Source organism: Pteropus vampyrus, unplaced genomic scaffold (assembly GCF_000151845.1).
Source record: "Pteropus vampyrus isolate Shadow unplaced genomic scaffold, Pvam_2.0 Scaffold205, whole genome shotgun sequence".
Classification (NCBI taxonomy): Eukaryota; Metazoa; Chordata; class Mammalia; order Chiroptera; family Pteropodidae; genus Pteropus; species Pteropus vampyrus.
The window spans coordinates 2,047,210-2,054,666 of NW_011888986.1; positions in this window are offsets into that span (position 1 = coordinate 2,047,210).

Here is a 7,457-nt window from a genome sequence, read left to right on the forward strand (position 1 = left end):
TACAGATGGGCTTTTGCAATTCATCATTCCAATGACTAATGAAGGCTAGCATCTCTTCTGGAGACTGTGAGCCTCTTGAGTCCCCTCTTCTGTCACTCACCTGTTCGTGCCTTTTGCACATTCCCCACTGTCCTTTCTTGTTGCATGTGGCAGCTTTGCGGTCAATGTGGGAGGAGTCTCTTGTTGTTTTCATCATTGTAAATGTCTTTTCTCTTAGTCACTTGGCCATTAGTTGTCTCAGAAATATTCATTTTTAATGTAAACCAGAGTCATAAAAGCTCTATTTATCACCTATGCTTTCAGGGTTTTGTTTATGTAATTCTTGAGCTAGTCAGAGATTTTCTAACATGGGAAGGAAATCCCCTGCCTGACATTCACGCCCGTAGCCCTCTCCTGCACTTGAAGGCTCTACAGTGATCCAGGACCCCATGCCTGAGAGTGTCTGAACCTTTTCAGCAAACACCTTGGGAAAGCAGAAGCACATGGCTGGTGGAATGTGGATGAATGCTGGGAGATTCATCTCTGTAGGGAAGTTGGGCCCAGGGGAGGTGAGGTCAGAACTGGCAGGTAGATGTGTCCAGCTGGTCCAAGAGGGGCTGTCCCATAGAAAGTGACCAAGACTTTTAAAAATATCTTCACTAAGGCCAGAATTTATTGGAAATGGTTTAAACCACCACGTGGAGATTTGCCTTCAGATTTCCTGATGATGAAAGACAGGGAGACTCTGCAATTATTCCTAGAGAAAGCTGCAGGCTCCCTTTGTGCACAATTTCTGCCAGCTCTGGCTTTCTTCTGGGGACAATGATTCTTGTGCAGGTCCTCCACCTCCCTCTAAAGGCCTGAAGGGGCTGCACCACTCTGGGAAGGCCCACCCAACTTGGCTGAGTTAACCTGAAAAAGTGTTAGAGACCTCCTGGTCTCAAACACTGCATTCTGAATGTCCCATTCAAGTCAAACTCTTTCAGTTCCCAAGACTTGCTTGTTCAAACCTGCAACAACTCGGTGGTATTGCTCAGTATGGGGTGTGAAAGTGGCCAGGAGAGTGGGCCAGGGAGGCAGTGAGCCATCTGGGAGGCAGGGCAGGGATTCTGTGCACACAGCTGAGGCCCAGAACTGGGAACCAGCAAGCCCTTTGCATTTACTACTATTGCTATTGTCGTCGTTGGAGGAGCAAGCAGTAGAGGCCAGCTGGTTGTGGAGGACCGAGACTGCTACGTGTGAAGCTCCATGTCTCTGAGGAAGATCTCCTATGTGGCCTTTCTCTGGGGTCTCAGTAGAGCTCAGCATCTTAGGTTTGCCTAAAATTAGCCTCCAGAGAGCTGCTGTTATTCCTGGTGGTGTTGAAGCCCTTGCCATGTCCCCTGTAAGCCACAACATCCTGGCCCCTGGCTCACTTGCCTGGCCCCGAGCAGAGGCCCTAAGCTCCCTGTCCCCATATCCCAGAGACCACCTCAGGAGGGCAGGACAGGGGAGCAGATGGTCCTGAAGGGAAAGAGCCTGCTGAAAGGCTAGCTGGACCCTTTTCTCCTTCTGTTTCTGCATTGTCTATGTTTGCTGTGAAACTCAGAATGTGTTAGCTGCAAGCAGACGTATCTGTTTGCCCAGTGTAGAGCACTTTCAGGAGGTTGAGTGTTGGGTGCTGCTATGGCCTGAGTTGTATCTCTCCCCTCAAATTCATATGCTGAAGCTCCAACCCCCAGGGACCTCAGAATGTGACTGTGTTTAGAAATGAGACCTTTAAAAGATAATCAGAGTAAAATGAGGTCAGTAATGTGGGCCTAATACAAATCTGTCTGGTGTCCTTATAAGATTAGGACATAGACAGTCACTGAGGGAAGACCATGTGAGGACACAGGGAGAAGATGGTCATCTACACACCAAGGAGAAAGGCCTCAGGAGAAACCAACCCTGCCAACACCTTGACCTCAGACTTTCAACTCCAGGACTATGAGAGAATAAGTGTGTGTTGTTTAAGCCACATAGTTGGTGGTGCTTTGTTTCACAGCCCGAGCTGACTGATATAGGTGTCAAGAGACTGAAGGTAGAGACAGGGGTCCTTTGAACACTGAGTGACCTGTCACCTGGGGCCAGAGGGCCTGCCTGTTCCCCTTTGGACTTAGGTCTTGGGAAGCCCTGGCAAGGAGAGACACAGTCATCCTCCTATTGAACAAGTTCTCCAATGACATCTGCTGAACGAAGCAGGGGTGGACAAAGGGCTGACAGGATTTCCTGAAATGTGAAGGAGAGAGAGACCTTGGCTTATAACATAGAAGGATGAACTATTCCCTCCCATAAATTACGTTCTTCTCCTGACTCGAAGGTTCTTGGATGGAGGAGGTTACTGTTGTCTGTTTTCTGGTTTTCACCATAGCACCTCTGGGTAGGGTAAGAGTTGGAAGTACATCTGTAACTGCTGTGGCCAGTTGGGGTCTGTTTCAGGATGAGGCTGAGCTCCCAGAGCTAGGTGACTCCCATGCCTGTCCTGGGCTATTGCTGAGTGCCAACCACCTGAACACTGAGAAGTACGAAAGAACATTTGAAGTTCATCGAGTCTGCAAATTGGGATGAACTTTGACAGCACGACGGTTTGTTTAGGTGTTTCTATGTCTGTTTCATCAACATCCTCACAGTGTCAGCGCTCCAGAAATCCTAGTGCAGTGGGCCTTGCTGTGCCAGGAACCTCTACCTTGGAAACTCCGAAAGTGGCTGTGGTGCCCCCCAGAGGGGAGCCACCCATGTCTTCAGTATCCTGATCCCTTTTAAAGGTGGGAGAGGGAAGAGGTCAGGTGAGACTTATAGATAAGACAGGAACCTGCAAAGATATTTCCCAATTAAAACTGTTGCCTCTCTTCCTGTACTCTAGAAGCCTAGAGTGCTGTTGACCTGTGGCTTTATTTCAGTCAATTAGTTATGTTGGTTCTTCCAAGAAAGCCCGGTGCTGGCCTCACATAGGATGCTTGTGAGTCTGTCTTGAAGAAAAGGTCATGCATGGAACACAGCCTGCTCTGCAAGGAGCGGGGAGGGGTGCAAGCAGAGACCACTGTCCTGGGTGAATTCCCTGTCCTTTATATTGTTATCATACCTAGGGCTCTGCAATGCAGAAATATTACTGAATGACTCCCTCCAACGCAGAGAGATTATCCATTGGTCCGACTCAGCAGATGCTTGCTGTCACCGTGAAGAAATAATAGCACCCCTGTGAACAGCCTCAGACCTGCTCGCAGGGGAAGCGGGTGCTGGGATCTTGATCGAAGGACCTGGTATCTGTGGGCAGCTCTCCTTGCAGGTTCTGTCAACTCCACCCTCCTTTCTCATCCCTGAGCCTGAGCCCACGCTCCATCATTACCCTCATCACAGACTATTTAATGTCACGTTAAATGTCTGCCAGCCCAGATGCTTGACAAGCACCAGATGCTTGTCAAATGAGTTAATTAATATCCAAAAACTTGTATTAATATAATGCATTTCTTCCCTAAACAGAAGATGATTGTTAATAACAGATGAAGTCATCATGATGCATATGTAAGGAAAAGAGAATAAAATGATTTTTCTCTTTCATAAAAAGAAAAAAGGGGAGTAAAAGAACATGAGAAAAAATGATTTACGCCTAGTCACTGAGGATGCTGACCCCAAAAATCATGAGGTCTTAATTCCAGAGATTTCTATTTACCCAAATAAGAGATTTCTATTTACCCAAATTTCTATTTACCCAAATGACGTATCAAGTCTGTCGTGTCCCTGTCTACCCTTCTCCCTGTCACTCTGCAGCCAGATAGAGAACGTCCTCCTTACCCTGTAAGATGTGTCACCTCCTCCAGCCACAAAGAAGAGCCCTCTGGGTCATCCCAGTTCCCATGTGAGGACACGCAGGATAACAAGGAAACAATACAAACTGAACCAGGGACACTAAAACATGCTGTGTGACATGGGATTGAGAGAGAAGGGGCATGGGGAACAGAGCTGTATGGGCTGACCTGTGGAAGTGGACAGAGATTTGGGGGGAGATTTGGGGAACAGAGTTTTAGATGTGCAGTCTTGGGTTGTAGAATGAATCTTCGCAATTATTTTTCAAACAATACAAGTAATCAGTGAAATTCCTTTGTAATTACTATTGCCAACCAGGATTTTGTTCTTTAAGAGAGACTGTGCCCACGTACCATGGGTTTCACATGAAGTAGAGGGATATCAGCCAGGATTTTAGACCTAAGATTCACATCTAGCTACACCAGGATTAAAATCATCCTTAGATCTTAGTCAAGGGCAGCTTTTCCAGCATTCTCCACTTCGGGTATGAAGAGGTTGAGTTCAACCAGCACGATTGCTTCCCTTCTCATTCTCTAAAGACAGTCAGAGAGATATTGCAGAAATAACAGTGAACATGCAGTTACAATTGCGGAGACAGTGTAAAAATAGGAAATTCATGATTAAAGCAGAAAACTAGACTTAACACAGCATTTGTCAGTTCGCTAAATTAAATAAAATTTTAAAAAGAAACTTCGTGTGGTTGCAAACTTAAAATGAACTTTTCTCAACTCTCAGGCAAACAGGCAGCTTGAACACATGCATGTAAACTCACTCCCTGACAGACATTAAAATGATGGCACAAGGGTTTTTTTAAGTGATGGAAAAACAAAGGAAGGAACAAGAAGAAGAAATCTTCGGAAGCTGTACAAGTGAAGGTGGGAGCGGGGGGTGGGGGAATTTGACTCTATAGGCCACACATACTGACCCCAGCCAGCACTGGGGAATGGGAACCAACTCATTTACATCAGAGAATCCTCTAAGGACTGAGCCCCAGTGGCTCCTGATGCCCCTTGAAGTAAAAACATGGCACATGTTAGGACCCATGAGATCTGTTCACAAGGTCTTTAAGACCCTAGACTCCCTCCCCACTGGAGGAATTCAGGTCGGGGTGGAGCAACTGTTATGGTCTGTGTGCCCCTAAAATTCACATGATGAAGCCCTATCCTCAATGTGCTGGTATTTGGAGATGAAGTATTTGGGAGGTGATTAGATTTAGATGAGGTCACAAGGGTGGGGCCTGGTGATGGGATTAGTGCCCTTGTAAGAAGAGATGCCAATGCTCTCTGTTCATGTGAGTACACATCAAGAAGGCAAACATTTGTAAGCAGCAAAAAGCCCTCACCAGAACGACCAGGCTGGCACCTGGATCTGGAACTCCAGCTTCCAGAGCTGTGAGAAATAAATGTCTGCAGTGTTTTGTGAAGGGTGCCCAAGGTGACCACAACAGCCGTGATGCTGCATGTCTCATAAGCTCCCCACTGTACTTACGGTGGTGAAGAGTAGCGCTGCCACTAGTGGTCCAGGACCACACACAGGCTTCAGGGCCGTAGGGTGAGGATGGAAATCAGTGAGTCATCGCAGGGAAAACAATGATGGGTCACTCTAGTGGGACAAATACATGTACTAAAACACCAGGAGTGGCTTCACCTCTGGAAGACAGGCCTTTTCCCCTAATTTTCCACAATGAGTGTGTTTTGTTATTGTTACTATAAGTGGCAAAAAGGCATGTGTAGAAATAGCAACCAGTTACAAACAGCAAACAGTTCCCCGACAGAAGGCTCAGTATACTCTGCCTGGAATTAAGAAAATTAATTGTTAGGGACGTTATTAAAACAAATATCTTCTGGTAACAACGTAACATAAATGATGCATCACTCTCCCAGCCTGGGCCACACCCTGGGGGAGAAGGCACATGACTGCATAGTCGGTGCGGCTGTGGAATGGCCTCTGCCCAAGGCCTTTCCTTTCTCCAGGTGCCCAAGAACCCAGCACACACACAGCCCATTGAGCACCCCAGGCTGCAGCCATACTGTTCCAGCCCACAGAGGCAATGTGGCAGCTACAAGCATGTTGATCAAGAGGGATGTATTTCCAGCTTTTAAGAAGTCTGTGGTTGTGGTTACACACATGCACAGTTTGTGGACATCCCACCCACAAGAAATGCCCACTCACCCCCAAGAATGTATCAATAAAATGCCATAATTAGGTCTTAAATGTTCTCACCACAAAAAAAGAAATGGTAAGCATGTGACAGGACAGAGGCACTAGCTGAGCTATGGCAGTCATCATTTTGCCATATATATATGTGTATCAAATCAGCACATTGTACACCTTAAATTCACATAATCTTGTTTATTAATTATATCTCAACAAAGCTGGAAAAAAATATCACATTTAAATGAGTAGCCTATGTACTATTCCTAAGAGCAGTATTTCTGGGGCAAATAAGGACCTAGTCAACTCCATCAACTACGTCTTTAGTCAATCCATCGATCTCAGTAATGCTGGGTCTTAGTCTCCAGTGGAGACAACTGGACTGACAGAGAAAGGAGGAGGGAGGGCAAAGGGACTGAACCATGGAGTCCCCAGCTCTGCTCCGATTAAGCCAACAATGCGGTCTTACCTTTGCGGACTCAGATCTCACCCCCCCACCCCCATTTACAGGAGGGACCCAGCACCTTCTTCACTCTGACCCGCACTGCTCTGCACAGGGCCTCTTAGGGGAATTCAGGGATTCCTGAGTCCTACAAGGGACAGCTTTGCTCCAATTTCCAGCTGAGGGACCCAGCGATCTCAGTGGGGTGGTAGATGGGGGCTGGGTTAGCGGTGGGTATAGGTATTTCAGGGTTCCAATTTTATTGATCACAATAAAGTTGGGAAGGAGCGAGGGGCCTGGCCATGTAGGACAGCCAGAAGAAAGGCCCAGGGCTAGAAACTGGAACCCCGAAGGCTCCCCTCTTAATATTAGCAAATGCTGTGTGTGGGCTTTTGTTCACCTGGAGCCACCTGCATCTTTCAGGAGATGCTGAGGTTTGATCTTGAAGATATGACTACACAGCCTTGAAATTTTCACTTCTTTCTAGGATATTATGATGCTATGAAAAACAAATGTGAGAAAAGAAAACAAAGAGAAGAAAAAAAAAACCAAGAAGACTCATAATTAAAAACTACCCTCTTTGAGAAATAGAACAAAGCATCTGAGAGCAGCATTTCCCGAGAGCTTCGCCTTCCTCATAAGAACACTTGGTTTGCCAGGAGAAAAAAGGAAATCAGAGGGCTCCAGTGGAAATGTTTGTTTATTAAAGCATATAAATTCTTCAAACTTCAGTAGTAAATGTAGTTGTAAAAGCATATCCTTAGAATAAATAGATCTCCAGCAAATGCATCAATAAATATATTACTTTACCTGAAGAACCTGTATCAATACATGTTTTGCATAGATTTCCAATAGCTCAATGTGAACATAGTTAAACTTGTGTGGAGAAAGCTGTACTACTAATAATAAAAACAGCTACAAGCAAGACTAAGGGAACAAAAACGGGAGGGCATGCTTCCTGAGCAGTGTTTTCTTTTTGCCAGAGCTGAGTGCTTCTGCTCTAACATAAACTGAACTTACCCACTCCCTCCTCTCCCCGCACCGTGTTCTCCCTGCA